Here is a 10,208-nt window from a genome sequence, read left to right on the forward strand (position 1 = left end):
TGGCGGGGGATCCTCCCCGGGCCCAAACCGGGAGCAGGTGCCGGAGCACTGCCGAGCTGGAGATGTGAGCTTGGCGGGACTTTCCTCGTTCCGAACAGCTGCTGTTTGTTTCCCGAGGCAGCCCCGTGATTTCGCAGTGATGCACCGCGTTCCTCCGGGAGGAAGGAAAGCAAAGCTTCACCGGGGATTCCGCGGTGTCGGAGCAGCGGTGCTCGGGGACACCGGGGACACGGCGGGGGTGGCGGCAGCGGGAAGGGCTTTCCGAGGAGCGCCGCTGCAGCGACGCGGGGCAGGGGATGCCGAGCTCTGCAGGCGGGGCAGGGCTCGCCCACGCTCCCCTTCCCGGCGCTCCGCCCCGCGTCCGTACGTGCCCGCGGGAGCCCCCGCACGGCGCAGCCGCCCCGATCCCACCGACCCGGGCCGCCCTCCCGGCCCGGCCCGGCCTGGCCCGTCCCCTCACGGCCCGGCCCGGCCCGGCTCGCCCGCGCCGCTCGCTGCCTTCCACTGGCGGCGCGCAGGTGCAGCCAGCCCGTCGGGCGCGGTGGCCAAGTGGTAAGGCGTCGGTCTCGTAAACCGAAGATCGCGGGTTCGAACCCCGTCCGTGCCTGCCGAGGCAGCGCAGTGCGTTGGCAGCCCCGCCACGGGGAGGCCGCGGACGCCGCCTCGTTTGCGGCTTATTTTTGCTGTCAGCGTCGGAGAACCGGCCCCGAAGCCCCGCGAGGAAGCTGCGGATCACGGGGGAAGCTCCACCGTGCGCCCGGCCGAGTGTCCCCGACTCCCGTGTGTCTGTGCCGCAGAGCTGGTTGGGAGCCCGCAAGTAGTATCGTGCAGCCCGGTGTCCCCCCCAGATCCAGAAAGCCTCTTGTAGAGGACACTTCTCAGCGCTTTGCCTCTGGACCTGTGTCCTGAACTGGGTGAATCACAGCTAAGACAAAGCAGATGTTTGCGCTGTGATGTTGCAGGGCAAGTGTTAGGTGCGCCCGGTGTGAGGAATCCTGGTGCTTTCTCTGTACGTGCTGGGTTTGATGTACTTCTCACAGGTAGACAGGCCAAATCCTGGAACAAGCAAGTGCATAGTGCAGTTAAAATCATGCGATTGGTAAGGTCGGACAAGCCCTGTAAGATCATCGAGTCCAACCATTAACCCAGCGCTGCCATGTCCACCGCTAAACCGCGTCCTCAACTGCCACATCCACATCTTTTAACCCTTTCAGAGATGGCGATTCCACCATTTCTCAGGGCAGCCTGTTCCAATGTCTGACCACCCTTTCCGTGAGATTGTACCATTTACGCCAGAATTTACCCTAATTGCTTGGTTCTTGAGCTATCAGTCTGCAAAGCATGACACATGTGAGGGCATTTCTGCTGCCTCTGTATAACATCACTTTGGTTATTGCTGCTTTCAGACAGCTTAAAATATGTAAAGAGTACAGTCATTGTATTGCAAAATCAGCAATAGCCAGATATCTGGGCAGAGCAGAGGAGCCTCTTTGAAACAACTTGCTGCTTCCTTTGATGCTTAAGAAAAAGCTGGTTTTGCTGTTTCCCGTGCTACACTTGGCCTGGACCTGACTGGGCAGGAGGCTGTTTGCCTTTCTTAGCAGGGACTGGAAGTGTGTCTGCATGAGGTGTTTGGGGAGGTCTGTACAAAATGGTTGTGCAGGATGTTATTAGCAAGCCACAAAACAAGCTGTAGTATGTTTTGATATAAAAGCAGGAAATGCAGTTTAGAACTTGTTTAGGAAAATGCAGACACTATTTTACTTGCAAAATAGAGTGCTGTCAAATCCCATCACCTTTGTTGGAGGTTTTTGAGTACGAAAGTTCTAGCTTTGAAACACCCTCTTTTGATTTATTTTTTCCCCCTACATCATTTCACAGCGGAATGTCAAACCAAAATGTTTCTACTGGTTCAAAAGCCATCTTACTGCTTTTGCAGAGATTTTTAGAATTCTGTGGGTTTGTTTCTGGTTGAAACCAGTTGTGAAACTGAGGTTCTCCCTGAAGCAGGTTTCCCATCCTGTAAACTCGAGCAGTCAGGTCCTGCCCAAACGTGTGCCATGAACCCAGGACTGTGAACCAGGTATTTCAATAAAGCTCTGGCATCGCTGTTCTCTGTGGCCATAACACATCCAGGCAGCTCACCAGTTGCTTAACTTCAGTCTCTGCAGAACTGGAATATTCCCTCTAGCTCCTGGGTGTCTGTGAGGAAGGTCCTTCACAGGTTCCTGCTGAATTCCCAGGGAGAGGCCCATGGGAAAGCCTTGGCCCAGGATTGCTGTTGTGCATCTTCGCTTCTGGAACAACACCACGACGGGATCCTTTCTGTTCAGGGACAGGCAGTTCTGTTTGTGCCATCCTCCCCTTGTTGTTGTCTTCTGGGCAGGGCTGTGTTGGGCAGGTCACGTGTTTGCTCACCTCCCAAATTCCTGCCCCCTCTTCTTACTCAGGCAATAAATTTGATTTTGGCTTTAATTAGTAGCTAAAGTCCTGAAGTGCCAGCCAATGAACTTTAATCAAGGCATTTATGATCTGATCATAGCTGTGCTGGAGATGGGTTTGGCTTGGGGTTTTTTGGTGGGTTGAGGAAAGAGTTGTTTATTTTGGACACAAGTCCTGACTGAAAACATAAAATCTTTTAGGTGGCCCTTCTGAGTTGCTTTGATTTTTTTCCAGAAAATACTGAGCTGCCTTTCTCTGAATATAACACCTCTATGAAATGAGGAGCTATTAAATGAGGATTAAAATGAGGCCTCTGTTAATTACCTAATAAAATCATATTACAATTAATGTACTTAAAAGATATGTTATTGCTGGAATTCTTGGCCATATTTAAATACAGAATTCCCTGTCCTCTCTTGCTTGACAAACCAGTTATTCAGAATCCAGACATTTTCCTGATGGCTTTAAAATAAGTGTAAAAATTAATCAATTTTAACAGTATTTCTTGTAAATTTTCACTTTTAGCAGTATTTCTGAGTTATGTGCTTTTGAGAGGCTGACAGAAAATGTTTGCTTTTGAAAGGTAAGATGAGAATGAGGACTGAAAATAATGGGGTTAGTTTGGATTATATGAACATTTTCAGCACTTTGCAACTCTCCTGAGTGTCTGTTGCATCCTCCCTTGGGTCAAACTTCAGCAACTAAAAACCAGGGTGTTGGGAACACGGCAGGAGCTGTGTCTGGTCAGAAATAGCAGTGAGATAATTGGAAAGCCTTGCTTGGACCTTGCTGTGTGAAGCCAGGCAGGGGGATTGTCCCAAAAGCTGGGCAGACCCACTTCTCCCATTAATAAAGTTTTGGATTGATTTCCCACCTCTCTGCTTTTTGGGTTATCTTTCCATGGGATGGCTGGCACCTTAAAAAAAAAAAAAGGGGGGGGGCGGGGAGGGAGTGATGGGGAGGAGAGTGAGGAAAAAAAATCAGCCACCCAAGCCCTGAAACCTTGACCTTGGAAAGAAAAGGCCTGTGCTGAGTTGTGCAAACAGAGCGCGGTGTGCCAGGGGTGACCAGGCTGAGCCAGCTGGGCTATGGGCCGGGCACAGTTGCCCTCTCATTGTGGGGCACTGTCCCAGCAGCCCAGACCCCTCTTTCTGAGGTGAACAGCAGGACCAGGGTGGGAGGATGCTCCATGTGCTCAGTCCAAAACCTCAACATTTCCTGCAGGTTGGACAACTAAACATACAAAGGGCTTTATAAAGCTGCCAGTGCCAGTGAGACCACCCAAAACTGGGGTGAAGCAGTGAGCTCAGATGAGGCACAGAACAGTATTTGCAACATTGTCTGAGTCCCAAATATATGGCAGAGTAAATTAACCCATGAGTAAATAAACCCCAAACTGTGGAAATCTTTGCATGGCTACAGCAATGTGATTCCCATTTCTATTATGCCTGGAATTTAATGGACTGCTGAAGTTTGACCAAAAGGCATTTCTTGTGTCAAAATGAAAAATTACAGATCAAAAGGGTGACTTTGCAGACAAACATATTGATCTAAAGCCTGGGTGACACAGACTTCCTGGAAGAGAGCCCAGAAGCATGTCTGTGTTTAAAGTCAAATGGCTGTAGCCTTTTACCACTGATGAATAAAAAATGTTTTTGTCTGCATGCCGAAGGCTCCAGCAGAAACAGAAATTACTCGATTTGTTCTGCCAGAGGAGCAGGTACATGTTTGTGAATAGTAATCCATTGAATGCTACAGAATTCAGTAATTTAAAAAATGACAGTGAGATAGGAAATAAGAAATTTTTTTTCCCCTTGAAAACTGTTTCTGTCACTGTAGGAAAGACAGAATGATAATCCTTATTCTGTATTCAAGGGACAGAGTTATTGGTGTCCCCTTCTCCAGAAATGTGAGGGGAGCAGTTGGGAAGTTCCCCTGTGAGGAACCTAGTTGTATTTTTGCTTTACTACAGGAGTAGCAACTCTTACACAGGTCCTCAAAGTTGCTACTGTCATCTGTAATTAGATATTAATGGACAGGTCAGGGTGTTCCTACCTGACCAGAATGGGTGGAGGGCCCAGCACAGCAATGCTGCTGCTCCTCTGAGATTCAGGGGTACCAGTGGGAATGACAGCTGCATGATTTTGTGAATGAGCTCTGAGGGCACCCACGAGAGGGAGTGGGAGTCGTCACTGGTGTAGTGCAGAGCAGTGCTCAGCTTCCTGAGAGAACCTGTGAAACACATTTTAGATTAAGAAAGTGTGCTGAATGGCACCTACTGCTTCTGGGGAACCCAAAAAATGCGAGCTGACATTCCAGGCAGTGTGTCTCAAATGAGCTGCAATTATGCAGGGAAGGAGGAGCAAGATGGATGGATGGGAGATTACTAATCCTTTCTTTGCAGCCTGTTTAACCTCAGCAGCACAGGGCCTGCTGCTCACAGAAGACCTGCTCTTCTCCCTGACTCCCTCTCAGGTATTTTCTTATGTTCCTGGCTGTAAACTATATGAAAAAAAAAATTAGAAAGAGTATCAGAGCCTAGGCCTGGAAGGTTTGTGTGCAGGGTTCTCTTTGTCTGTGTATACTCATGCCTTTACCACTGAATGGAGTTCACTGCAGTGAGCAAGCTGTTGCAGGATGAAGAGCAGTAACATGAGTGTAGTTTTATTGTGGTGATCTTTCTCTAAATTGGAAAAAAATTCTATTTGAGCTGATGAAATGATATGTTTGTAAATACAGTGCCATGGGAGCAGAGTCAGGTGTTGGATTAATATAGCAATAGGACAAGAGGAAATGGCCTCAAGTTGCACCAGGGAGGGCTTAGGTTGGATAGTAGGAAAAATTTCTTCACCAAAAGGATGCCAAGCCTTGGAAAGAGCTGCCCAGGGAAATGGTTGAGTCACCCTCCCTGAAGGGATTTAAAGTATGTGTTGCTTAGGGACATGGCTTAGTGGTGGACTTAACAGTGCTGGCAATGTTGGACTCTGAAAGGTCTTTTCCAACCTAAGCGAGTCTCTGAATCTCAGGAAGAGGAATTGCCTTTGCATTCTGCACAGTACAGCTGCACAGGGCCTGGTGGTTACAGTGACAAAGCCAGGCTCAGAGGCCAGCCTGAGATATCAGGTCAGTGCAAAAGCTTCAGCAACAGACAGGACAAGAGACAAAGGGTGCACACTGAGGCACAGGAGGTTCCATTCGAACATAAGGAAAGAGTTTTCCAAGTGAGCAGGACTGATGCTGGAACAGGCTATGAAGTCTCCATCCTTGGAGAAATTAAAAAACCGTCCAGACACAGCCCTGGGCAGCCTTCTTTAGGTGACCCTGCTTGAGCAGGGGGTGGGACCAGGTGACCTCCAGAGGTTCAGCCTCAGCTATTCTGTGAAACTCCTTTGCCTCTGAAGTTTTACTGTTTGCTATGCCTGAAGAACATGGAGACAATCCATCCCCTGCACTAAGAGTAGTGGCTGCCTCAGAAGGTGCTCTGCCTTGCCAGCTCCTTTGTGGCAGTGGTGCTTCAAACTAGAGCTGAGTTGGCACAATCACCCAAGTTAAAGAATTTAAACTGTATATGAATTCAAGGCAAGGACAGCCTAATATAGAATGTAATGTTTACTGTCTCTGAAGAAGCTGTAATAAACTTGGACGGGAAGCTTAAGCAAGAGATGGAGCAATCAGCTGGCCTTGCAAGTATGTCAGAGGGTCCTTGGGAGCCTGAATCTTGTCTGTGTTATTGCTGGGCATTGTGGCCATCAACTGAACCCAGATGGTTACAAGAGTTCAATGGCGTGCAGTTTGCACTGTCACAGCCTTGTTGGGACTGTGAGGATTATGCATCTGGATCGGGGGAATCCCTGTTACTAATTTCACAGCGATTGTACCCAAATTTGAACAAAGATTTCATCATAGGAAAAGGGAAGCAGGAGGTATGTGAGACTCTACTGGTGTATCTGGATTTAAAGCCTCATTTCATATGTCCAGAGTATAGATGGGAGGACTCATACTGCAGCAGCATCCTTAATTTTAGGGAAGCATCTTGTAGAGTCCTGTGATCACTCTCCCCTCTCAGCAGTCACTGCAATGCCTCAGTGCCTGTGCAAGACCTGCACAGTGAGAAATGAGCTCCAAGCCTGAGCCTGGTCCCTTTGAGACTTGCTTGGGCTGAATTCCTGACTCCTGTCCTTTCATCACTCTGGGCCCAACTGAAAGAGTACTTGTGAGCTACCAAATATAGAATGTGCAGAGCCTATTTCACAACTGGAACTTGCAAATGCTGGAGTGGATTTCATGGACTGAAGTCCCCCAGGGAGGGAGCATTACAGTAAATAATGTTAGTGCATTTGTTTAATCCCTGGGGATTGTGGAACGTAGGATTAAAGTGGGCTAAGGGGATTTCCCCATTGACAGCTGCTCCACAGTGCACAAACACACACACACAATTTTTTTTTATGTAACTTGTTCAGGCCCAAAGAATTTAAACTGCATATGGTGCTGACTGTTATTTCCACATCTGGTTACACATATCTGTCTCCCCCAGTAATTGTCTTTAATAGACACAATTGGGGATGAGGTAGTTGTCCTAAGAAGAGACAGAGCTCTATGTTTGAACAGGAAACCATTATTTCTGAGCTTAATCAGAGCTCATTAGTTCTGTGATTTTCTCCTTTCTCCAATATATGCACACATGCTTTAAATATGAAGGACAAATTTTTGGTAGGGCATTCCTCTTGTATGGATGATTTGCCAGAGGTTCTTTGGACAGGCAGAACCTTGGCCAGTGAGCAGAGAACCAGAGCATGTCTGAGCAGTGACTGGAGGCTGCAGCTCACTGGTGTTACATGCGTGCTCTGAGGTGAACCACCAGGTTCTAGTAAGGATCTCAGAGGAGGGACTGCAGTTTCCTATGCATCCTTAGTGAACCTGGCTGCTTGGTGTTCCTGCACAGGTACATGCTCCTTGCAGTACATCATATTTGCACATATCTCAACTTTTAATCACAAACTTGCTATTCCTACTGTTCTGACTCTAAAAAAAAAAAAAAAAAAAAAAAAAAAAAAAGAGAGACGGCTCTGACCCTTCTGACCCTTGGCTCTGGTATGGATTCATATTCACAGATGAAGACCAGAATTTCATCCTGTGCCATCAGTGGATTTCAACTGTTTTTATCGTTACACTGTGTTCAAGTTTAACATCTTTGACAATCCAGTCTCTTTCTCAACAAGGTCAGATGCCAAAATACCAAGCTGTTGGCTACAAGCCATTCTTGCTCACATGCTGCTTAGTACTACACACAAGAGAGCAAATCGGTGGATCTACTGGCAGAGAAAGGTACTGCATAAGGACAGGCAGGATTGAGAAACTCAGACTCAGATTAATGCATGTATTCATTCAACTGGACCAAGCACTGTCCACAGGGTCCATGTCCTTCTCATCAGCAGGCAGGGCACTCTCCCACCCACAGAAGATCCCTCCTGACTTTGGAGGTTTCACACCTGGCTTCCACTTCATGAACACCTCTCAAGAAGCTACTCCATCTGGTTCGTGGCTCTTGTGAAAATGTTTTCTTTTTTTCCAAAGAGGGCTATTTTCAGAAGTGACAGAATCTGTTGTTCCATAGTTATTATTCTGGGCTATTGCTGGTCAAACATTATTAATATATTAACCTTTTGCCTGCCAAACAGCTTGAAAGAAACTGATTATTTTTAGAATTGTGTAAGTGTGATGCTTTACAACTTGATATGCTTGTGATTACATCTGAACTCTATGCAGACCTAGTCTTCTTCCCAGCTCCCATCCAGGCGGGGGGTGTGTTTATGCATTCCCTGTGCATGGATTCTGCACACCATGAAGGGCAGCCAGCAGGTATTTGTGAGAGGAGATGAAGTCCTAAGACCTGACCTTCTCAGGTAAAGAAGAACCTCCTGCCAAGTGAAGACTTGCCTGAAATATGCCTTATCCTGTTACTACCACAGGGCTGCCGGGGCATCAGTGGAAGTGGGAATGGGCTGCCAGCAGCTGAGCATGTCCCATGGGATCAGGCTCCCTGCAAAAGAGCTCCTGCTGGGCAAAAATGTTGTGTGAAAGTCTTGCTCTGCTCTCATGAAAATGAAGTGGCGCTTCACATCAGTACTAGTGGGGGCCAGGTCAAGACAAGAGGCAACATGTTTTGAGGCCGCTGAAAATAGCAAATTAAGCAGTTGGTCAGGACATCAGAGAAGCAATGTGCCATCAGCTCAATTAGGGAGGAACTCTGTTCCCTGGCTCATGCTCTTCCTTCCATACACTTAGGTAAATTTTTTTGCTGTGAATTTGTTGTTCTCAGAATTATTCTGTGGTGTTTCAAGCAGCTACATGATTGAGACTGAGAAAAAAAAGGTATTTAAAAAAATTTGAAAATGAGAGTGAGGTTGGCAGATGTAACTTGCATCCTGTAAGAGTAGCAGTCTCTTATTTCCTAAAAGCTGATGAGGCCTTTTCTTGTTCAACCCAAGTGATTTCTACAGCATCTATTCCCTTCATCAGAGAAAAGGTTAGTGTCTTTTACACCTTTTTGGGAAGTCTTAATTTCTACTGTACTCTCTAGGCATAATTTCTGCAGAACCCTTCCAGATGGTCAAGAAATTGTTTATTTTTCAACCTTCTGCCAGAATGTCTTATTTTCAAAAGGCTCATAGAGCTCTGTCCCTCTTCCAACCTTTTCGCCCATGGTCCATGATTCACTTTGCATTCTACTATCAGTTTTAAACAACATGTTCCTTGGCTCTACATATTCATCAGGCCTCTAGCCAAGGAACACGTTCTTCTGTGTAGGGGATGGCTTCACAGTTGATCAAGAGCAGCTCCATGGCAGATCAGTTCAAGTTTTCTCTCTGGCATTCTATCCACGCAGGCCAGGTAGAGTCACTTGCCACATCCATAACGATGCATACACAGGGCTGCCTTGTCTTCAGTACAAATACAGGAAAAAAATGTGGTGTAGATGACAGAGAGGTGCATTGGGTGCTGAACCCAAAGATTTAAAAGATGAGGCCTCTGGCTGTTAGTTTTGATTCTTTCATGCATGAGCACACAATTATATCATGCATGAACACAAAATTATCACATGCATGAAGGCACAATAATGTCATGCATGAGCGCACAATTACCTCATGCATGAGCATACAATTATTTAATGCATGAACACACAATTACCTCATGCATGAGCACGTAATTATGTCACACGTGAGCGCACAGTTACGTCACACATGAGCACAAAAATCATCCCAAAAGAAGTCAAAACCTTTTCAGGTCCTTGTGGCATTTTCTTAAAACACATTTACAACTGAGTGTAGTGTAAAGAAACTACACAATTTTTCTATACAGAGTACAGCTATGCTTTGTGCCCAGGTTTTCTCGGTCATAGAGGTGTACTGAGCCAGCTTTACTGGAGATGTAAATGAAGAGACTTGGCACACATGGAAGGGCAGAGTATGTCCTCTGACATACCTGTGTCCATGCCCACTTCAAGGCGTGCAGGGGAAGGCTGGACATATAGGGAGCAGTGCAGGAACAGTGCGGGGAGATGTGCAGGGAGACATGTGGGGAGATATCCCACAGATAGAGCAGTGCAGGGAGATGTACGGGGAGATATGCAGGGAGCAGTGTAGGGAGATGCTGGCTGCGAACAGCCTCGGTGCGTGCAGGGTGCGGAGCAGGTGTTGCCACCGGGCAACAGGGTGTCCGCAGGGTTTGGTGGCAGGGTCTGTCCACAAGGTCTGTCCGCAGGGTCT

General features: G+C 47.2%; 1 protein-coding gene and 1 non-coding gene across 5 annotated transcripts in view; one reads left to right on the forward strand and one right to left on the reverse strand.

Moving 5' to 3' along the window:
• The window catches only part of COPRS (coordinator of PRMT5 and differentiation stimulator), a 223,557-nt gene that overhangs the window by 38,195 nt on the left and 175,154 nt on the right, over window positions 1-10,208 (reverse strand). The gene's annotated exons all lie outside the window — the stretch shown is intronic.
• Window positions 536-607, forward strand: TRNAT-CGU (transfer RNA threonine (anticodon CGU)). Its single transcript has one exon. It is a non-coding gene; the product is annotated as a tRNA-Thr (tRNA).

The sequence above is a fragment of the Vidua macroura genome, chromosome 19 (assembly GCF_024509145.1).
Source record: "Vidua macroura isolate BioBank_ID:100142 chromosome 19, ASM2450914v1, whole genome shotgun sequence".
Taxonomy (NCBI): domain Eukaryota; kingdom Metazoa; phylum Chordata; class Aves; order Passeriformes; family Viduidae; genus Vidua; species Vidua macroura.